This window comes from Arvicanthis niloticus, chromosome 20, assembly GCF_011762505.2.
Source record: "Arvicanthis niloticus isolate mArvNil1 chromosome 20, mArvNil1.pat.X, whole genome shotgun sequence".
Lineage (NCBI taxonomy): Eukaryota > Metazoa > Chordata > Mammalia > Rodentia > Muridae > Arvicanthis > Arvicanthis niloticus.
The window spans coordinates 36,463,226-36,487,585 of record NC_047677.1 but is presented as its reverse complement, the minus strand read 5'-3'; positions in this window follow the sequence as shown (position 1 = coordinate 36,487,585).

Sequence of the window (24,360 nt, the reverse complement as noted above, 5' to 3'; positions counted from 1 at the left end):
GGGCTAGGGGAAGGAGAGCAGACCGGAGTTTCCCAGCTTGTGTAGGAGCAAGCAGGGATTCCAGCCTAACAGCACTGTCCTAAATTGATTCCTAAAACCTGTATTAGCCTGATAAAATGGGGAGAGGGCTGTGATAACTCAATGCTAAGTCATGTCTGAACTAGCCGGGAAATCCCAGCTAACATCCCACCCCATTGCTCTAAGTCCCTCCCCTTATATGTCTGCCCACATACCTATTCCTTGTGCCAAGCGTCAATATTGATATCAACCAGGAAAAACAAAAGAACTAAACGCTTACAAGCACAGGAACTACAATTTGAACAAAAATTGCTGCAAAGATGTCCATTTGTCTTCCAATTCAAAGTCCCTCCGTACCGTCGCATTAATATTCTCGGCAAAACGGAAATATATGATGCTGAAAATATTCAAGTAGTTCACGCATGAGGTGCGGTGGTTTTAAAACCTTTCTATGCAACGCCTTGAAGATTGATGAGGCTTCTAATCATGTATGTCGACGGAAGGGGCCAATGGGCCACCGTAGAGTCTCCAGGTCAAACCATCATCTGCTTCTCCAGTCCACAGAGTTAAGTGAGAACTCTTCCTGATTGATGGCTGAAGTGCAAATTGCTTCACGAACCACTGGTCTTGCAAAAAACTGCAATTATAGATGCTGAGGCTTGTTGTATTTTATGAAATGTTTAAATAACTATTAAAGTTATTCATGCCCCATGTAGGACAATAAAATAACACATTCAGAGTGTGTTAAAATATTATCGTAAAACTTTAAGCCAATTTAAAATAAAAAAGGAATATGATATTATATCAAAGTATATATCACAGGGTGTATATTTTAAACTCATAGGTGCTGTACCTTAGTAGTAGAATATTTGCTTGGGATGCCCAAGGTGCTGGACTCAATCCCAAGTACCACCGTCACCCCTAAACACCGTACAGAACTGACAGAAAGAAAATGACCGCATATAAGATACCTAGTAGGCTAACATAAGAAATCCTTCCTTTCCAAAACACACACATCTCAAAGTTGGTAAAAGTACAGCATACAATGAGTCACTCTGAAGGTTTGCATCTGAAAAAGTGATTAGCAATGTGACATGGAGCTCAACCAAGGACTCTGCACCCATAGCCCAAGAAGCCACTTGTCAATCATGCAGAACAAAAACACCATGTTCAACAAAGAAGAGAGACGGTAAGGGGAAACACCAGAGGTGAATGTGTGTTGGTTACAGCTTACCCAGCGAGTAAAACTTGGTGCCAAGTCAATGCTCTCCTTGGCTAGCTAGCTTCAACCTGAAAGAAGAGTTACCACAATGTATCAGACTGGCTAAGACATCCGTCTGCTAAAAGCAACATAGTCTGTCCTGTAGACACTGTTCTTAGGAAATGAACATCTCCTGTCTTCTGGGAAACAGTGTGCTTAATGAAGGAGAAACTTGAAAGATGTCTCCAGAATTAAAGTGTCCATTTCACAAATCCTAGGTGGGCAATAACAGGCTGTTTCTATCACTATTTACTTGCAAAATTAGTGTACTGTTGCTCTCTTCTGAGTGTGAATTCTCTGAGCAACGTCATTCTCTCCCCAGATGCTAGTCAGCTATTTGTACCTACTAAACACACATGTACAACACACACACACACACACCTGGTTAACTGGTTACCTAGTTTCAACCATGGAAAGTTGGCAAACAACACAACCCTTCCCTAGGTGCTCCTACATAAAGCCTGGCAATGTGCATCTAAAACAAGCTCCAATATGCTTTTCCAGTGTAATCAGACAAACCAGATGTGGCAAAGAAATCACTTTTAAAGGGCAGGCTGCACAATGTCTCAAGCTGACTGGGATAATTACTTTTTCTGGCGGTCGACAGAGCTTTCCCACATGTTCGAGAGCAACCACTTTAAGAGTTGAAATCAAATGTAATCAAATAGTGCATAAGGGAGATAATGTCTTCCCTCGACCCCGCCCCACCTTAACAATTCTACCTTGGTCCCATCTTGGGCGCCAAAGCACCTGGCAGATGTGTGTGCCTATTTGGAACTAGCCTATGATTCTGATCTCACTCTAAGGCTATCTTTCTGCTTACTAAAATGAAGTAAAATCGTGTCACTAGAACATCTCACAATACTAAAGAAGTCAATATATATATATATATATATGTATGTATGTATGTATATGTATATATATATATATTATAAAAATATATTATACCATGCATATTAGCTACCACTATATACATAAATCAGACATTTTCTTTCTTTCTCTTCTTTCTTTCCTTACCAATGACAAACCTTCACTGCCTTTCAGTCATGGCCCAGCAGATCTTGCAGCATAAACAGTTGGATTCTTCTGTCTATGCTCTGGCTCTCTGCCTTTCACACACATGAGAGGGATGCATTTTTCTGGCCTGTTGCAGTTGAATATGGGCATGAACTTCCATTAAAATGGGAACATCTATGCCCACTGTGGCAACGGCTGTCATAGCCAGTGTGAGCAACCACCCAAGATGTCAGTGGAGCTCCTGTTGACCAGGTTGAGAGATGAGTGGAAGGCCCCTGCTTCAAGTCACTAGGACTTTTTTTAAAAAAATTGTGTTGTTTCTTAAGCCAGCATAGTATTGCCAAGGCTGACGCAAAAACTAAGAGAAGCCTAAAGGATGAGGAAAAACATGCCTGTGTGCCCATAAGGAGTTAAAGCAAGAGAGAGGCCATTTAAGTATGAATCAGTGATCCAGAATTCACAGTCAACAATCACATAAATTCAAATAAAAATTGTTCACCGTGTTCATCTAATTCAACTGAAAAAAAAAAAAAACAAAGTACTGTTTATGCTCTAAATCCTCATCTTTTTTCTCTTAAACAGTTACCATAATAGCTCAAACCATAATATAACACTTTAAGTCTCCAATCACATGTGTCATGTTATCTTGACACAAACTAACCTTTAGATTCAGTGTCTATGCATTCATTTTAGGTTATAATTTAATTTTTTCCAAAGAATTGATAAAATGACGGTATCTCTCCTTGGAATAACATGCTGTTCCTAAACAACCTAAATAAGCATTATTTATCCTTTTTTCAGTAAACAGCTTCAGCAAGCAGGAGGCAAACATGTTATCTATGACTAAATACAAACCTATGACAGCATATGCCATTTAGTCAAAACTTTTATATCCACAGCTTGGTAATAAGTGATGGGAAAAGAATACTGTTTAGCACTGTCATCTTTTAGCTATTAAGGACATGTCAAGCCAACAGTTACCTCACCCTGAAAAGCACATAGAATTTATTGCAGTGCTCAAATTGAGGTATACTTTCCTTATTTCAGGCTGCCCCTTCTGCTGATGCCATCTTCCCTGTCTTGCTATTTCTCTCTCACTTCATTTCATCTGTTATACTTCATCACCACCAACACTCACTTCATTTCTTCCGTCTGACCTTGGTCCCAGTGGCTCCATTGTCTTGTACGGTTTCTCGGGGTTTCCTCATGAACTTCGGCCATTTTTCTAACTATTAGCCATTTTAATGCTCTTCTTAGATAACTAAGTCACACTTGGAGAGGTAAAGTATATGTCCGTTCACAGAAACGTCAAATGTCCGTTCACAGAAACGTCAAATGTCCAGACAAAGGAAGTGGTAATCATACTAAACTGTATTCCTGGAAAGGAAGGCCCTCTATTCTAAAAGAATGGAGATCATCACATCATAGGAAGAGTCCGTCTGCGCCTAGAACTCCTGGGGCTGGTTCATTGTGTTTTTTTCACGTGATCACTGGATGACGTATTTTTCAAAACACACTCTACCTATTTACTGAGTGTTTGTTTATCATTCTATCAGAACTTGAGGTGGGGTCATTATGGAAGATTCTTTTATTCTTGAATCCCTTATGACTGGCATAATTTTCACAGAAACTTTAAATAGATAAATAGATAAATACACTCTTGACATCTCTTAATATATTTGAGTTAGCTGAACTAAAATACTTAAATTTGAGAGAGTAGGGATGGTTTTCATTATCTTTGTGCTAATACCCATTCATTCCGTATTTCATATGCCCACTCCACAATAAAAGGCTTCCCCCCCTCCGGACTAGTCACACTATTCTGTATCCTGACTAGACAGCTTTCACATCGCCACAGATAAGGTGGCTCCATAGCAAAAGAAGAAGGCAGGGATCACCTCAGAATTGTTCACACCATGATGGAATGTGAATCCGCTCACACAGTGAACACCTCCTCCTACGCAGACTTTCTAAGCACACATTCATTCAAAGACCAAGTCACACACACACACACACACACACACACACACACACACACACAAGATCTCAACACCTCCACATGACGAAATGAGCCCAGTCTAAGCAAACCACATTATACAGTGGCTACTCATTCACTCAGTCAATTACTAACTTACATTAATTGAAATTTTCGATTCCTTAGAGAAGTCTTGAATGTTTCCCTTTTAGAATACAGAAAAGACCCGGAGAAGTTTTAGGGCACTGAAGTGATTCTCTGTGGCTCTATAATGATTGATACATGTCATTGAACATTTGCCAAAAATCCACAGAACGTACACCAAGGGCGAGCCATTTCGCACACGAGGATGATAATGGCAGGTCAAACATAGGTTCATTAACTGTCACAAATGAACCTCTCTGGTGGGAGACACTGACAGACTAGTGAGTTGCTGGTGCATAGATGAAGGGAAGTTACCTCAGAAATCCCTCTGATTTCTTCCCAACTTCATTGTGCACCTTTGTTCTTTCAAAGAAAGTAGAAGCTACTTCAAAATTCCCTGCATCCTTCATGCTGCCTGTGTCTTCACAGTACTAAGCTGAGTCTGGCATCTCCAGGCAGCAGTTGCAACAGGAACAGAGATGGATGTAAAGTAGGCACTAAGATCCAAATCCACAGGTATGTTTCCCTCTGTGTGGGCGTGTGGGGACGTGTGTGTACATGTGAGTGTTCGTGAATGTCCATGTGTGTGAGTTTGGGGTGGATATACGTGTAAGTATGTGTGTACATGTGAGTGTGTATGTGCAAGAGAATGGGGCTTGAGGGGGTATATGAATCTGTATATGCATATATGTGTTTCATATGTGCATGTGTGAGTGTGTATGTACATGAGTGTGTCCTGTATGTGTATGTGTGTGTAAGAGGTGTGTGCATGTGAGGGTGTGTGCATATAAGGGTGTGTGCATGTGAGGGTGAATACATGTGAATGTGTGTACGTTTATGTTTATGTGTATAAGAGGCAGTGGGCTCAGCACTTTGTTGGATTCTAATTATTTCATACCCACTAAAATGGATGACATGACTATGACTGCCTTCTTCACCTTCTTTAATAACATCAAGGCAATTCTGATGAGAATCTACACTCTCTTCCTTGCCCCTCTCATATCATAAAAGAGTTGAGAACTTATGAAATCCAATTTAATCTTACAATGCATTCCTAAAAAAATCTACTTTACCCCAGGACCCTCCCTGATATCAATAGATACAGCAGTGAATCAAATAGATACAATCTGATCCTGTCGACTCTAATTGTGGGGCTAGGAACCAAGCTTTAAAAAACTCTAGATACATACAGATGATTTATCCATAAAATATAAAACACACTTAAAACAAGAAGTAGAAAAGAGATATTTATTAAAGACTCAGTAGAAACAGGATACAACATAAGAAGGTCGTATCAGATGGGTCAGTCAAGGACTTGTCCCTGGAGAATGTGCATTTTAGACTTAAGACAGAAACACAAAGGACCAGATATCCAGAGAACAAGGAAGAATATTCCAATACAAAATTGCTAAGTTAAAAAAGCACTTTTTCAGGCTGGAGAGATGGGTCAGCCATTAAAAGCTAGGCTCACAATAAAAAAAAAAAGCACTTATCCTAGGAGGAAACACAAAGGAGAATGGAATGACTGGGGTACAGAAAGCCAAAGAGGAAGATGAAAATCCAAAGCAAAGAAGCCATTGTTGCTTTCAAGCAGAAATAAGACATTGTGAGAACCATGTAACTAGCAAGGTGCAGAGTAGTCATTTTCCTAAGAGCCAGGTACTTCACCTAAGAGGGGAAGGACGGTGCTTCCAACAGAACCGCTAACAGTAAAATAGCCTTGGAAGTGGAGTGTGCAAAATTCAGTAAGTACAAGCAGAGACTTGGAGCTTGTGGCAGGTCCAGGAAAAACACCCTGAAATGGTTCTGAAGGCCAGCAGCACTTCTACTGTGTAAAAACGATTACACTCTGCGGGGTCTCCACAGCCGAGGCTGTATTGTGTTTGCTTTGAGGCTGTGTAAACTCTTTCTGGGGGAAGGATTCTCATGGGGGGGAGGAGGAGAGCATAAAGTGTTACCTTTAATTCTATCATCAATGGCACCATGGTACAGAGGTAAAAATAAAAGTCCTAATGATCCTAATTAGACACATATTTCAGCCCCTTCTCTGGGCTCCGCGCTGCAAGATTTCAACTCTAAGAGTAAGATTGGGCAGGCAGTGGTGGCGCACGCCTTTAATCCCAGCACTTGGGAGGCAGAGGTTGGCGGATTTCTGAGTTCGAGGCCAGCCTGGTCTACAGAGTGAGTTCCAGGACAGCCAGGACTACACAGAGAAACCCTATCTCGAAAAACCAAAAAAAAAAAAAAAAAAGAAAAAAAAAAAAGAAAAAAAGTAAGATTCGGAAACCAAAATCCTTCTTTAAAATGGCTTTTCTGGGTGGATTTCAAATCTCACACAATTAAGGCACCAATGAGGATACAAGCTCCTCGTCTCTCTATGTCTGCGGAAGTCCTGCCTTCCCCTACAGACTTTCAGTAAAGTTAAAGTAAAGTGAGTACCAACAAAGGAGATTTGATATAACTTTGCATTTGAACCAAGGCGTCCCGTGGTGTTATGGTTCCTGAGGTAAACGTTTCCACCAATAGATTTCCTAGCTCTTTAAATAATAAGGATGTCACAGCAATAAATTCTGCATAAGTATAGTTCGTGAGATACTCTGTTTCTACATCTGCTTTAGTGTAGCTGGAAGGCGGCGCCAACATGTATCCTCACCAAGTCCATCCAAACACCTGATTTCACTCAGGCTCCCCAGACTGTCTTTCTACACATTATGTGCCCCATGCTTTAGAACAACTGGGTTCCTTTTTCCTCTTTACCTGCTTGGCCTCATGACCTGTAAAAAACTCAGTCATAGGGACTCTTAATCTGCATAAGGATATGGTTTTTCCAGGCTTTCTGTATTAATCCCCCAAATTGTCACCACAGCATTGGGCACAGCCAGGCCACTCTGCACCCTAACATCATCTCAGGCAGTCCACCATCACCCCCACACTGTTCATAAGAAAAGTTACGGGAGCTAATGATTGCTTCGAATAACTGTTCCATCTGGGTTCTCCACTTCCTTTGTAAACTGGGCTATTTTATGTCTCCATAGAATAAAACTTATAGAAAGCCAGGAATAGTGCAGCTTCTGCTGGTGTACTGCATCATTCCTCACTCCTTGGACACTGGCCAACTCTGTATCCATTTGTGAATTTATTTCAGCATTCCTTATGGGGTGATGAGCACATAGCCTTTTGAGTTTTCCCTTGAGCTAGTTATTAACTCTACCATGCTCCCTCCACTATGAATGAATTTGTTGCAGTCCACACTTACGGCTACTCAAAAATGACCCTCATGGTGGCAGCACTCCTCACTACTCACCCCAGTGTTCTGGGTTCCTGAATGAAATACACACACACACACACACACACACACACACACACACACACAGCCTTTATATTTTAATATGCCTTTAACAGCTCAATGGCTGGGACACTTCCTAACCTCCATATGGCTGATGTACTTTCAGATAATCCCAACTCATCACTTAACTAAAACCTATGTCCCATCTTGGCTGCCCCAGACCCAGACCTATAGCCCTCTTGTGCTGAGTTCCCCACCACTTCTGTATTCTCTGTCCAGCATACCTCTAATCCTCTTCCTCAGTCCTTTGCCTGGGAATCCTAAACTTGTAGCAGGATACTTATTCTGTTACATTGTATTTGCAGTGGAGCTTTGTGATTAGGCAGTAGAAGAGGAGGTGGAGCTGGGAGAAGAAGAGAGGAAATGGAGGAGAGAAAGAGGGGAAAGAGAAGAGATGACTGGAGAAAAGTTGTGGGAGAAGACCCGAGGAGAGAGAGGTGGAAGGACAATGGAGGAGAAGGACGTGGCCTGAAAAACTGCAAGTTATAAGGGATCTCATAGATAGAGAATTAAAATAGGGGTAGTGGTAAATCTGCCCAATTTAGGCATGCAGTTTGGATTCATACTTATTGAGTTGTGTTTTCTTTGATCGGCCCTATTTGGGTTGGAGATTTTCCCCAGCATAAACTCCTGCCTCTGTCTCCCTGCTCAGCCATTGGCTGCCAGCTTTATTTACCAATCAAAACCAACTGGGGTCAGGGTCACTCAGCATCTTACCTGAAGATGTCCAGATTCTCCTGCAATTTGGGGGAACCAAATTAACATAATAAAGCAGCAACAGACCAAATCCATAACATGAATTACTGATTTGTAATATCTTTGTTTTATGATCTAGGAAGCTGTCTTAGTTAGGGTTTCATTGCTGTGAAGAGACACCATAGCCAAGGCAACTCTTATAACCAACATTTAATTGGGGGCGACTTACATTTCCTGGTGTTCAGCTCATTATCATCATGGCAGCATAGGGGCAGACATGGTACTGGAGGAGCTGAGAGTTCTACATCTTGATCCAAAGGCAGACAGTTTTAGGTTCATCTTTACTACAGGAATCTCCACTTCCTTAAGTGAAGAGCATTCAGCCTTTTCTTCAGTAAAGCCATTAAAACAAGGTTCAGTGTCTCATTCTGAGCCATTTCTCACGCAAGTAAACACATAGAGAGTTAACTTAAATCTACGTTCAAAACCTTATGCTTCACTCTTTCAATGTCATTTCTTCTATGACAGATCTTCTGAAAAAGACAAATTCACTTTCTGTATGACAACACCCAACGTCACTCTCCGGTAGAGCAGTAGCCAGCTGCTGAGTATGTCAAACCTGCCTGTCAGAATCATGGCACCGGGGTCTGTACACACAAGAGTAGAAATGTTTTTACAGCCACAGAGGGTACAAAATACCTTATTCATGGTTTAGTGTTTATAAAAATTAAATGTTTTGCATATATCAAACTGAACAGATTACATTATTAAAGTTCATCTGGCTTCTTTGTTTTACTTGGTTCAGTGTGGCTACTAGAATATTTAAGTCAAACATGGCTTGTCAGGTTGTGTCCATTGCACAGTCTTATTCTGGAGCCCCACTCCCCTCCCTGGTCAGTCTGCCCTTACTTATTCTGACCACATATCACTGGGTCCTCCAGCCATTGTCAGCTTATCTGGTTTTCTAGCTCCTTCTGAATGCTGTCTCTTTCACCTGGCATATTTCAGCTTGCTGAAATTTCAAAGAAAGCTTGTGGCCAGGAGGAAGCCTATCAAGACAGATGGGAACTGGTTGTTACTTGATTGAGAAATTATACTTCCAACAACACTATATTTAAATACGCTTTTTCACAGAACTTATACTCAGACATCTTTCCCACCTAGTATCTAAGTTAACTGTGTGTCTAGCATGCATGTGTGTGTGTGTGTTCTTATCATTCAGGATCTGTTCTTTTTGTTTTAGTTTTTCTATTATTTTTACTTAATCATTTGGGGTGGCTGAAGGTATGCACTTCATAGCGCTCGTGTGTTATAGGACAACTTATCAGGACTCAGTTCTCTCCTTCTACCATGTGGATCTCTGGGGATTGAACTTGGGTTGTCAGTCTTGGAGGAAGCCGTCTTTTCCCACTGAGCCACTGGCCAGTTCTTCTTACTGACAAAAGTGTCTTCTGTTATCTACAAATGCAAACACACAAACACCTTCTATTCCCGACTCTACCACATTACAGAGGAGTGTTTGCCTGTCCATGAGCTACAACAGGGTCCTCTGCTATCTTAGCAGAAATACTAACAAGAATGTGGACTCCTACATGATATTCATTTCTGCAAAGACAGACTGAGCAGCTCCTTGGTGCCTGTCCAACAGAGCAGTGAGTTTTAAGGGCAGAGCTGAGGAGGTAGCCCTGCAACCTCAGGCATAAGGTGATGTCAGGCAGGTTCTAGAGAGCCAGAGCTCTGTGAAAATTTGGACTTAACAAGTGAGGTTAACTTTTATTGACTCCTTTTATAAGTGTTCCAAAATTGTTTAAAAAATCAATTCGAGCATCTAGATATACATCATGTTTATGGTTTTAGTTTCTAAAGTCCAAAATTTTTCATTTTTGAAATTCAAAATAATTATCCATCTCTAGACTTTTGTTTTGAGCCAAAACTGTCTGGCAGGATGTAAGGGCTACACGAGCATTTACTCTGGGACTGTCTGTAAACATGTGAGCACATTACTTAATCTGTGTCTTGTCAATAAAACGAGAGTCATGAAACAATTTCCTGACCATTTTTAAAAAACAAAGAGAACTTGAAATTGTTGAGATTGAGACTTTAGATCGATGAGATCTCTTAATGAAAGTCTAAACGATTTTTTGTTGATGTTGCTTTGTCACAATACAGAAATAAGTCTATGTAGCCAGCACTTTCTGTATTTCTCTGTGTGGTTAAAGTATCTCACCTTTTGGGGGCCAGGAACATGACTCAGCTAGTAAGTGCTTGCCATGTAATCTCAAGGACTGAGATCAGATCCCCAATACCTACATAAAAATCCTGGTGCTGTGACATGGCTCCGTAGTTCCAATGCTGTGGAAGCAGAGACATAAAGATCCTGAGGACTTACTGGTTGTCTTAGTTAATATTCTATTGCTGTGAAGATACACTATGACCACAAAAACTCTTATAAAGGAAAGCATTAAATTGGGGCTGGGTTATAGTCTCAAAGGTTTAGTCCATTATCACCATGGTAGGAAGCATGGTGGCATGCAGGCAGATGTTGGAGCAGTAACTGAGAGCTACATCCTGATCCGTAGGCAGAGAGAGACAGATTGGGCCTGGCCTGGGCTTCTGAAACCTCAAAGCCCACCCCCAGTGACACACTTCCTCCAATAAGGCCACACCTCTTAATCCTTCTAATCCTTTCGAATGGTATAATTCCTTGGTAACTAAACATTCAATATATATTAGCCTACGGTAGGTAGCCAATATTACTCAAAACACAACACTGGCTAAGATAGCCTAACCAGAACCTGTCTAAAAACAAAACAAAAGAAAACAAAACAAAAAATTAGGTAGCTGTGGATAGCCCTGGGGTTGCTTGTATTTTTATGCTAATTCCATTCTCCTGGGAGGGGCAAATGAGGAATGAGTCACATACTCAGGTGACTTCTTGTGAACCATCCCCTAATGAATAAAGGAGCCAATGAGTAGGCAGAACTTCTGGGTTTGACGGAGGAAAAAAGGAAGCAGGAGAGGAGGGCCCTTTTGGGCAGAGACACCATGAGGACAAGATGTAGCTACTAGTATCTCCCAGTTTCTATGGCAGATCCACCAGGATTCCCCACCCAAGGATTTAGATTTAATATAGATACAGGATTAGGATTCTAGTTGTTGCACCCAGAGATTGAGTTACCATTGTTTCTGAACTAAGTTTGTGTGATGTTTTCTTCCCCCCAGCAGTTCTACTGGGTTCCAGAGAGAAAGGTAGACCTGCAAATCATGGGTTTGCCAGATGTGCACCACAAAGGCTGTGGGGGTTTTAAAGCAACCCACCAGTGGGAACTTAGCGAGCTGGGTGAAGAGATTTTGGAGCTCTTTGTCAGAGAATCTCCACGAGAAAAGAACAGGCCAGCCATTGCCCACCAGTGCATGACGGCCAGCCTGCCAGGGCAGAGTAGCTAAATGTAAGTGTGGGACCTTGCAGATCTTTTTTAATATTCCTGCAACAGAGCCTCACTCCATCAGGCAAAGAATATTTCTTTCCACACTGACTCCTTTCCTTTCCCACCATCACTGTTCACATACTCCTCGATGATGTTTACCTGGGCCACACAATAAACATCGAATGGCAGTTTCTCCCATCCAATGCATCCCAGAAATTGGTGTCAAATTAATTTCCTACAGTTCTGAACAAGCCGTTCTGCTCAAAAAGCTTCAAAGACTCACTACAGCCCCAGAATAGACATTTTCCTTCATGCTCCTGTCCTACATGGAAGAACCTGAAGTTTCTTTTCCAATTTGATTTTCCCTCAGCTTTTGGGATGTTTGCCTTCCAGGCAAGTGGATGAGAAAGTTCAGAAAAGATGGCTGGTGACTTCTAATGTCCTGACTAATCCAAGTTGTTTAAGGTTTTTTTAAAAAATGTCCAGAAGGAGCTAAATGATGAATTAGTTCAACAAAAATATCGATTTATTAGATTTCTTAGTTTAATTTTCTGGCTAATGATGTACTAAATATATCCATTAGGCCTGCTCTGTTTTAACCAATGGAGTTAAATTTTCATTTCAATGTTGAGAAAAATCGCTTGCTTTGTGAACTGAAGGCCGTTGCCTTTGTTTTAGCGTGTCTGCAAGAATCAAAGGGAACATTGTTTCCAAGTTGCTTGCTTTTGCTTGTATGTTTTACTTTGTTTATTCTTTGAGGAACTTTACAATGTTTACAATGTACTCTGACCTCAATCACCCTTCACTTCACACCCTCCTCCTCCTCCTACTCCAGGTCCTCCTTCTCCTAGACCCCTCCTCCCCACCTCCTCCTCTCCCCGTCAACTTCATGTCTTCAGGTTTCCTGGGATTTTTCTTTCCTTTTTTTTTTTTTTTTTTTTTTAAATAATTCACTGAATCTAATACACAGGTATGGAGCCATTCACTGAAGCACTGTCAGCCTACAAAGGGGCCACACCACTAAGAAAACCTGATACTCCCTGCCCCAGCGTCCATCAACTGGTAATACCTCCTCAGCTGGGCATATGGAGCCGTAAGTCCCGCCCACTCTATGCTAGAGTGTTGACTAGTTTGAGCTTGGGCAGGGCTCACCCAGGCAGCCATAACTGCTGTGAGTTCATGACAGCAGCAGCCCTGCTGTGTCCAGGAAACACTGCTTTCAGCAATCGTCCACATCCTCTGGCTCTTATCGGCTTCCCATTCCCTCTTCCCATGGAATGCGCTATATTAAAAGAGGGGAGGGGGGCATTGGGATCACATCAGTTCTGTCCTAAGTCATCAAACTAAAGCTCCCTAAGCAGCCAGTTGAGCGGTCCTAGATCACTCCCACCCATGAGGGCACTAAAGCTGAATGCAACCGCAACACCAAACTTCGAACCTGTTTCCCTTACCGTTTCTCATGGGAGTGGGTTAGGATGCGGTCAGAGCAGCTTCCTGTAGCTGTGATCCCCTGGTGCTGCTGCGAGTCCTAAACATTAAACACACTGAAATAAGGGGCATTAAATAAGAAATGTGGCATCTCCGTTAATAGTGTTCAACAGGCTGTGACACTAGATGCTAACAATCAGCTTTGTCCCAGTTTTCAGAAAAATCATTTTCAAAATGCCAAGGCTGTCCATCTGTTGACTTTCTGATTTGTGTCCCCTGTCCCATCTGACTCAGAGTTACAGCCATTCACAGAGTGAGAAAGAGATTCTAAACCTATCACTTAGCCGGTTAGATTTGTAACACAGGCTGCACATTGGGAAATATGTTGAGAACTGAGGTGGTTTTCAGTCTTCTTGGGATCTCGAGATGCTGTGTGATTGATCACACACAAGGAAGAGAGCGTGGAAATAAAAAAAATGTAACTCCTAAGTGTGTGTGTGTGTGTGTGTGTGTGTGTGTGTGTGTGTGTGTGTGTTGCACACACGTGCACGAGTTCCTTGCTGACTCATCAAAGAGCCAGGATGCCCAGCCTAGACAGGACACACCTGAGCATTGCAACTTGTGGGGAGAAGACATGAAAGTTAGCAATAGTAGGTTGCTATCAGAGTGATATGCACAAAACATGGCAACAAGCATGGGGGTTTGGAGAGCTAGGATCTTTGAACACCAGCTTCCATTAATCCTTGGGGCAGAGAAAGCTCCTCCTGTGGGGAGTAACTCCTGAGCATTCTGGCTGCTGTTAATGGGGACCGGGGCAGCCTCTGATTGGTAGGAAAGTCTTTCAAACTAAGAAAGAAATGAAGTTATTCAGATCCACTTGCCTGCAACTGTTAAGGTCCAAGGGGCTATGTTCTGGGACAGCTAGGGCTGCACAGAGAAACCCTGTCTTGGAAAAAGGAAGGAAGGAAGGAAGGAAGGAAGGAAGGAAGGAAGGAAGGAAGGAAGGAAGGAAGGAAAAGAAGAGAGAGAGGGAGAGAGAGAGGGAGAGAGAGAGAGGGAGAGAGAGAGAGAGAGATCTGCCACTATAGAAGAGTTCAGATAATTTTGTGAAAATCTTCACATTTAACCTTAACTAAAAGGTCCAGATGCAATGTGAGAATCTTTAGTTTTCTGCTAACAGAAGACAAAAACAAATATCTAGGGATGTACTGGGAATAATGAACCTTTATTTCAGCTTGTATTCTTTCAGCTTCCAAATCTACATCTCTCAGGGCTGTGATCCATTTGGATGGAGGGACAGGTGAAACTGAAAGGAGAGGAGGGTCACCATGAAGGACAGCACAGGCAGGAGACCCTTTCCACTGCCCCTCCCATCCTCATCCCTCAGAAAGTAATCCGAGCTCTAAGCTTATTGCCTGAGAAATGGACTGTCCATCTTCCTTTGCTTCATTTATGAACTAAATGGATGGTTTTCAGTTGTTGATCACCCTGTGGGGGTGGGGGAAGCACTTTGTCCATTTTGCAGCAATTAAGAGTGGTAATTTCTCCAGGGCCATTTGTTCCCTTTTCATTTCTTTATTGAGAGGACAGCAGTATGACCTCAGTGCCTATGCTCTCTGTGAGTCCCTGAGGGCTTGGAGACGAGACAGCACACCAGGGACACACTCCATTTTGACAGCAATTTTCTCACTGAGACTGCCTTGCCTGCAGGCTAAATTAGCCATGAGATCAATAACCCCCAAGTGACAATCTCTCCAGAAACCCTCCTTGGAGGTGTATGACAGGATTTGAGCAACAGAGGCTGGAGATGGCTAGCACTGACCCCATTGCCCAGACATCAGACTCTTCCAGGTAGGTTGGAAACCTATGCAGGGTGTTGCTTAGGCCTTGGGACAGAGGCAAGGAATGAATTTTTGTCCAAAACACATGTGTGTTTTAACTTAATAATGCCAAGTGACAGCTTATAAATTTATAGTAGACATAAAGTATGGGATATGATGTGGGTAAGGTGGCTAGGAAATGCAGAGAGTCCCTCCACGGGGAAGTTAGGCACAGCGGCTGTGACTCAATAAAGGCCTCTCCATGACTCCTCACAGGTGCAGTCCCAATGACATGAGAAAGTCCCTGGATTTTTACTGGCTTTAATGTCATGGCGGATGGTGGATGGATCTGAATGCACCCCCCAAAACCCAGGGCAGACCTGAGTTAAATAGGAAGAGAGGGGGGAGGGGCTGGGGAAGAATGCTTAATTGGCTCCACCTTTTGGCCTTCAGGTACCTCATTAGTATGTAAATCTCTCTGGGGCCTGAGGCCTGTTCCTCCTGACTGTTGGCCACAGACTTCTCTGTGGGAGTGGTTGTTGAAGGGCTGAAGCTAAATGAAAAGAACCAGGGCCTGAGAGCAGAGCTGAACTCCTGCCATCCAATAAGGTTCCAGGGTTCCAAGCTCGTGCTTGACCAAGCACCCAGCTGCTTCTCACAGCCCACCACCCCACAATATGGCATAGCCTCTACAAGTGTTTTTGAAGAGGTATGTATGTGTCAGTGTATATGTTTGCAGACACTCATACCTGTGCACAAGCAGAGGCCAGAGGATGGCTTTGACTGTCTTGCTCCATCCCTCTCCCCACTTGTTCCCTTGAATAAAGGTCTCTCGGTGAACTTGGAGCTAGACTACCAGCCCACAAGCCCTGCCAGCCATTCTCCAGTCTCCATCTCAGATAGCTCTGGGGTTACAGGTGCACAGCCATACCCAGCCTTTTCTGTGTGTGCTGAGGATTTGGACTGAGGTCTGCATGCTTGCATAGAAAGCCTTCTTACCCACTGAGCATCTTCCCAGCCCTTCTGTGGTGGGTTTGTATTGGTGGAGATGCACTAATGGGGTAACATTAAATGGAGAGAGCTAAGCCTGAACTCACTTTACATACTGAGAAGGAAGTGTATCAGTGAGACTAATTGACTGGGTGAAGCCAAGTTTCTATTGTTTCTTAAGAGTTCTGTAGGGTTTCCACAAAGAAAAATAACCATTTCTGTTGTTAGCCAGCTAGGCAACAGCACACATGACTCCAAGAACCATTCTTCTCTCATAAAATTCTCTCTCTCTCTCTCTCTCTCTCTCTCTCTCTCTCTCTCCTTCTCTCTCTCTCTCTCTCTCTCTCTCTCTCTCTCTCTCTGTGTGTGTGTGTGTGTGTGTGTGTGTGTGTGTGTGTGTGTGTGTCTCATTCCTCTACTGAAACTTAGACAAACTAATTCCCAAAGAAATTCTTTCCTTTCCTTGAATGGATATGTACGGAAAACTAGGTCACTCACAGAAATTTTGAAAACTGAGAAGACAGGTCCTCTGTCTTCAAAGAACTAAAGAAAACCTTTCACCACTGAGGTGGTCACTTGAGAAATGACCCAGTCCCTGAGACACATCTGCTTGAACTTCACATCCAACCCCAGGGAATTAAGAGCCCATCTCAAACAAGATTTTTCTCTGTGTAACTTCAGCTTTTCAAATCTCCATAAATCTTCATAGATAAGTCTGTCTTCCATCCCCTACCTCTAGTCCCAACTGTCTTCTACTACACATCAGTAGATAGCCAGAATACAAGACAATTAGCATCCTGGGTAATCCCATGATCCTCCAGTCATTCACTATATGTGCAGATGCTGAGATTCCAGAGTGAGCTTTCCAAACCAATGTTATCTGAGGAACAATAAACCTAAATAAACTCCTTCATGCTTGGCCTTCTGAGGGTCACTAATGGAAAGGGGGTATAGCCAGGATTTACTAAAATATTTAACCACAAAAATCTCTTCTCTTGAGACTCTGAAGTTCTAAAAGGACCAGTTTGGCAAGTAACAACCTAAAGGGCTTCATCTGCTTGTGAGGTATCAAAGGGACTCTCCCTATGCCTCATGATCAGATTACAATCCTGATCCAAAAGGGAGCCAGCAACCTAGGCAACAGCACTCTGCTGGCCGGGTCAGCCATGGATAGTGAAAGATCAAGCAACAGACCAAGGAGGGAAAAAGTGTCTGAGACTCCATTGCTATGTGTTAATATGACACATTCCTACACGTGAAATGCAGTAATACATTCTTCCCTGCAAGGGCCTCAGAGATCCCATAATGCAGTGCACTAACTACCATTCCAGTGTCCCTGCTCCCTGACCTCAGAAGATCAGGTAGCTTGGGTGAGAAATCCCCCACAGGCTCAGGTGTTTGAATACTTTGTCTCCAGTTGGTGGCAATGTTTAGAGAGGAGGTACAGCCTTGCTAGAGTATGTCACTGGGGGTTAGGCTTTCATAGCCGTGTCCCACTTCGAGTTTGCTCCCCTCGCTTGCCGCACATGGATGGAGTTACAAGCTCTCAGCTTCTGGCCACCATTTTGGACTCTCCCTCTGGAACTGTAAACCCAGATAAAACTCTTCTAGAAGATTCATGTTTCTGGCCGTGGCGCTTCATCAGAACAACAGAAAAGTAACTGGTACCATTGTGACCAAAGTGCTCTCAACTAAGAACTTTTGATCACTAAGAGAATCTCGGACTCCACGGTTTTGCTGGGCTGGTAATATGGCCAGCTGAGAGGAAGAATTTGGGCTAAACTACAGCAGCTGTAGCCATTCAACTGCCAGCAATGGCTTACATGTGAGAAGCCTCGGATTTCCACATGGCTTAGGGTTTGAAGGATAAGGAGAGTAGACTGTCACGGTGTCACAAGACACAGTTCAGGGTCCCACATCTCACTGTTTCTGCTACCAAATTGGGCTTCTTTCACCTTTGTAGGAAGCCGCAATATAATCTGCCACCCCAAGTTGGCGCTAGCCTTGTGTTTTCCCAGAAGTAAACAATTATCTGCACAGCTGCTAGGCAGAAAGGCGTGCCAAAGTCACTGCCAATCCCGAGACATAATGTTGGGTGGTGAGCGAACAGCCAATCAGAAGTGAATATGTCACTCTAGACTGTATTTAAGCCAGGCCCCTTCCACAGCTCAGCCCTTCCGCATTTTCCACGTGTGTGATACAAAAGTAAAAAGCCTCGTTTTGCAGTAACTACCCGATCTCTGCGTCTCGTGTTTTCTCTTCCACGGATGGTAAAGGGCTCGGGGGTGCGCGTTAGACACCTTTAGTTTAATTTTATTGGAATCATTACATATGAATTTACGGTGAATCTAAAGTAAAAAGCATCAAGAAATTTTCCTTTCTATATCCAGCACGTGTCAATTGGATCATGGCATTAAAAAAGGAAGGAGTCGTTACATATTGTTCTTTTGACATTTTAACTTGAATTGTAACACAAGGAAAAGAGCTGAGTAATACTCCAGTCAGAAACTGATTAATCGCACAGCCTAAACCAAATTTATCTTCATGAAGAAAGGAATGTGAGAATCTACTAGTTTTAAGGACTAGCTACAGTGTTAAAATGGTCAAGTTAAAACACACAGAAGGGGAGGGGAGGAAGAGAGAGAGAAAAGAAAGTCTTTTGCTGATGGGAGAGAACCAAGTTCTGCTCCATCTTGATATTTATTAATGATGCCTATCCTGGTGGAGAAGCCATAGTTAGGTGTCAGACTATCTGCAGAACTGGTATGAGGAAGGTAGGATTGCTTCTTTCACTAGTGACTCCTGCTACCTTCCAACAAAACAGAAGGTTCTGGAACCAGATCAGAAGTTACAGAAAATCCATAATACTTTCAAAACAATGAATTCTTCAGTAAACCTGAAACAGATGGAAATTCTCCTGCATCTTTCAACTGCCTATTCAACAAGCTCTGAAGGAAGAAAAGAAGGAAGGGAGAGAGAAAGGAAGGAAGGGAAGGAGGGAGGAAGAAAAGAAGCAGAAAGAAATCTAGTCTTTTCTCATTAAAATATTAGCCACTAGGGCTGAGAGATGGTTCAGTGATTAAGAGTACAGGTCATTCTTCCAGAAAACCCAGGTTAGATTCACAGCATCCACATGGAGGCTGTCTTAGTCGGGGTTTTTATTCCTGTATCATGACCAAGAAGCAAGCTGGGGAGGAAAGGGTTTATTCAGCTTATACTTCTACATTGCTGTTCATCACCAAAGCAAGTCAGGACAGGAACTCACACAAGGCAGGAACCTGGAGACAGGAGCTGATGCAGAGGCCATAGAGGGGTGCTGCTTACTGAATTGCTTCCCCTGGCTTGCTCAGCTTGCTTTCTTAGAGAACCCAGGACCACAGCCCAGAAATGTCATCACCCACAATGGGCTGGATCCTCCCCCTTACTAATTGAAAAAAATGCCTCACAGCTAGAACTCATGGAGGCATTTCCTCAAGGGAGGCTCCTTTCTCTGTGATAACTCCAGCTTGTGTCAAGTTGACACACAAAACCAGCCAGTACAGAGGCTCATGACCACCATATGGAACTCCTGCCCCATGTGATCAGACATGTCCTTTGGCCTCCACAGGCACCAGACACACATGTGGCACACAGACACACATGCTGGAAAAGCAACATACGCATAAAAAAATTTATTACACTTAAAAGATATGGGCCACTAAGTGACACTGAAACATGCTGTCAAAAGCAGTGTGTTAGCTAATTACATCTAGGTTCTGTAATCTAGGGATATTTAACACTAAGGTCAAGTAATAGCCTTTGCAAAACATGACATTAGACCTCCAAAGCAGAGAACTAACTCACATTGGTGTCCAGCAGCAGGAAGTAAACAATTTCAAAAAAATCAGTTAAGGAAAGCAAATATCAAAATATTCAACCTCACCAGACAAATGAATATTTGGGTCATGAAAGAACTTATAGCTACATAAGATGCAAAAAGAGATTAATTTTTTTAAAATAAAATCCTGTGTGCAAAACAAAACCCAATTGTTTACATTGAAGGGATATTTTATATAAATGTATAGGATATAATGCACAAAGCACATATATATAAATTTACACATGCATTCTACAAGTATATTTATATAGCTTCCTATAACATATTTCCCCATGAACATTCCATTGCTAAGGACGTTTAAAATAATAAAAAGGTGGAGGGGATGGAGAAAGGGGATAATATCTGAAATGTAAATAAGTAGACTATCCAGTAAAAAATACCAATATAAAAAGAACAAAATATCCCACTGTTTTTGCATAAGTTTTAACTTGAAAGTTTCATATCTCTGAGGGGGAATAAAAGAGTTCAAGCTGGTTCTCGATCCATCGGCCATCACTGACGGCAAACATGAGCATCTTTCTCCACACTGGCTTTTCCATTCTTTCTCTCCCTCTGAGACTTCAAAGTGGAGAAGGAAGATTGACCATGAGCGGAAGCAATTCCTGCTCCTGCTAATCAATACACATCCTCCATGCCCATCATCAAGTATGCCTAACCTCAGAGACATCAATGAGAACTTCCTGACCTGAAAGAGATGGACATCCATCTCCTGCTAAGACCTCCTGAGAAGTCATATTCTTTTTGTCCTTCTCACGCCGGATGACCATGGTTCCTTGGAAGTTGACAGGTGGAGTTAATGTTTCATTTCATTTTATCCCTGGGCCCTTTTCTTCTCCGTGACTCACACTGACAGTTTAAAGAGAATACGTCCTATGCAAAATTCTTTCTAGGGCAAAATTATCCATGGTTCTTAACTAAAAAGTGAATTTCATGACAAAGTCCGATCAAGCAATTTGCTGAGGTTCAAACTGGCAGCTGGAAATGTTTCCAGTGAGAGATGCATCAGAAGTCAACTGTCCCTGTCACATGGCTCTAATGTCATTTATGATTGGAGTGATTATACAAGCCATCACACAGATAAGAAGTCAAGACCCTTAGAGGAGACAACAGAGGCCTTGGTTCTGGCATGTCCCCGTCAGACTCTACCAGGCTTCAGTCTTGAAAGTCTCAGGGTAAGCTGATGGTTTGCTCTTCGGCATCCATGAAGAATTTATACTATATTCCTACCCTTTTGAATTATTCAATTTATTTGCCTTTTATTTTCTTTATTTAGGCTGTCTTGACCAAATAGATGTGAATAGAAAGAGTTCACACTGAAATTCGCGTGCTGAAAACCTGTTTTAATTGTGTTATGTGGAAGGTATAGCAGAGTATTTTAATGTCTTCATACACCCTGAGAAGATTGCTACTTCAGGAAAGTTAACGATATACTGTCATAGGTGCCTGTGGTGTGTGTGTGTGTGTGTGTGCGCGTGTGTGTGTGTGTGTGTGTGTGTTACAAGAAACTAAAATTTACTTGGAGGTGGGGGTAAAGAAAGAGAGACAAAGACAGACAGAGAGAGACAGAGAGAATTAGTGTGTGTGTGTGTGTGTGTGTGTGTGTTACAAATAATTACAATCTACTCTCAGAGAGACAGAGAGGTGTGTGTGTGTGTGTGTTATAAGTAACTAAAATCTACTCTCAGGGAGAGAGAGAGAGAAAATAGAGGGGTGTGTGTGTGTGTGTGTGTGTGTGTGTAAATGCATATGGAAGCCAGAGAACAATCTTGGCTATTGTTCCTTATGTGTCATCCACAATTTTTCTTTACCTATTCACTAAGATTATGCTGGCTAGCCAGAAAATCCCAGAAAACATCTTGGTTTTCCATCTTCCCAGCATGCACCACTGCACTTGGCTTTTTACATGGGTAACGGTGACTGACTGAAAACTCAGGTCTTCATGCATATATGCCCAACACTTTGTGGACAGAGCCATCTTCCCAGTCTCAAGTGTGTATTCATCCCTTGTGTCGTACATTAAATCTCCCGATGTTTCATGCTGTAACTCTGTGCCCTGTGACCCCATCTTTGGATTTCTTCTGCCCCTGCTCCACCAGTCCCTGCTCCTTTGCTGCTGGCTCCTTACATAACCACTGCTGCTCGATCTTTGTTTCTGAAGGCACACATCTTGTCCTGATGACTAAGTCACACAGCATTTGTTGTTCAGTGTCTGGTGGTTTCCTTTACTGTAATCTATGTTTTTGAAAAAAAAAAAAAAAAAAAAAGAGCATTCTTTACCAAAGGCTGAATGACATCCATTGTGTGTATTCATACCTTCTTTTGTCCATTCACCCTGCAGTGATTTTTGAATAGGCTTATATATTTGCATGCTTAGTCACCAAGGAGTGGAGCTGTTTGAAAGGATTAGAAGGATTAGGACATGAGGCCTTGTTGGAGGAAGTGTGTCACTGGGGGTGGGCTCTGAGGTTTCAAAAGCTCATGCCAGGGCCACTCTGTCTCTTTCTGCCTACAGATTAGGATCTAGTTACTGCTCCAGTGCCTGCCTGCCTGCCTACATACCACCAAGCTCCCCCACCATGATGACAACCAACTAAACCTCAGAAACTATAAGCCAGCCCAGATTCAATGCTTTCTTTCATAAGACTTGCCTTGGTCACGATGTCTCTCCACATTAAAAGGACAGTGAGTAAGACACACCCACTAACAGGTTTATAGGTTCTTACATACAGGACTTGGCTGTGATGCATAACACTGCAATCAATGTGGGAGAAAAGTATCTTTACAAGATGGCAACTTCATTTTCTTTATGTATATAAAGAGAAGAGACTCATGGGTCTTCACCAACAAGCAAAGCAGTCACAATTGGAAGACACATATCCATTCTTCACTTGCACAGAATCAGGGAGATGGGTAGAATATTAGGCCTCCAGCACCTGGGGCTTATTCAATCAGGATCCACAAAGTAACAATTCCTCACAATTTCCCAGCAGAGTCCAATGTGCGTTAAGTGCAAGGAACCCTATTCTCTTTGCTTTGAGTAATACATTGCTTACATTAAAATTTGCAGATTTTGATAATTAATCAGAAAGACTGTGCACCTTTTACAACATGATGCTGGGTTACACACAGTCAGGTTTGGGGACTGAAAAAGAGTTAGAGAATTCTAACTTTTGGTGTGTTTTGTTCTACCTACGAAAAACAAACCGGACAAAACTTAACCTGGATCCAGAGAGGACACTTGATTAACTGACAGCCACCCAGTGCTTCAGCACAGAGCCAGAAAACCCAGGCCTGCTAACTGGGTCAGGTGAAGTCTAACAGCCATGTTGATTCCTACCAGGTTGGCCAAAAGCCCCTATAATGGAAGCAGGGCTGACAAGGACCAAGTGATGTTTGTGTCTCACTAATTTACTCACTCTTTGTATCTTTTCTCATTTAATCTTGACAATAGAAATACAGTGCCAATCAGACTATTGTCCACTCTCCAAAGACTGAATCATGAGGTAAATAATGTGCTATTTACTTCGCATGTTGAAGAGTATCATTCCCTGCTATGAGAGAGGCACCGGCTCCATGCCATTGATCCTACACGTTTCTGAAGTTCTTGCTAACTCTCCACTTCCCTTTAGCTACAATGTCCAGCATAGTTGCTGGTAAAATTCATTGTAACTTATTCTAATGATATACATAGTTTTTCCAATGTAACAACATCCCCTTGCAGCCTACCTCCTTTGTGATTCCTGATGGATACAAGCACCAGGGAATCGAAACTGAAGTAAATAACCCTAAGGAGAGCTGCCTGTCCTGTAAATCTGTTATTCTGTATTTCCAGGCAAATGGTCATGGAATCGGCTGTAAGCAGAAGCCGTGATTATTATTTTCTTTGCGGGCCACACGAATGGAACAGTCAACATCTGGCAACATCAAATCTGTCTTCATAGGAATTCTACTTCATATTTAAGACTCGTATAAAACAGGCCTCAGGAGGGCCATGCAAAGGGAGGGTAGGATAAGTCTGGAGTACAGGGAGGGAAGGAGGAGAATGAACTCCTAAATCAAATGATTCACAAGGATTTGCTCCAGGAAATATTAAGAAACAGTCCAGTAGCTGAGACATAGAAAGATGGTATCCGGTGGCAGATTTGGTATAAATCGCGCATCCTAATAAAAGTCTTTGTCATACTCCCTGGATCTTTCATGAATAATCCTGACATCTGTAAAATCCACATATATCAAGCCAGGAGCTTATTTCAGCTTGTAAAATCTGGACTTTGGCACAAAAAAAAGAGAAGTGTGCTACATATTAACATTATACTATGTTCTAGAGTTCTCCAGAAACAATTACATTAAAAAGTCTCAG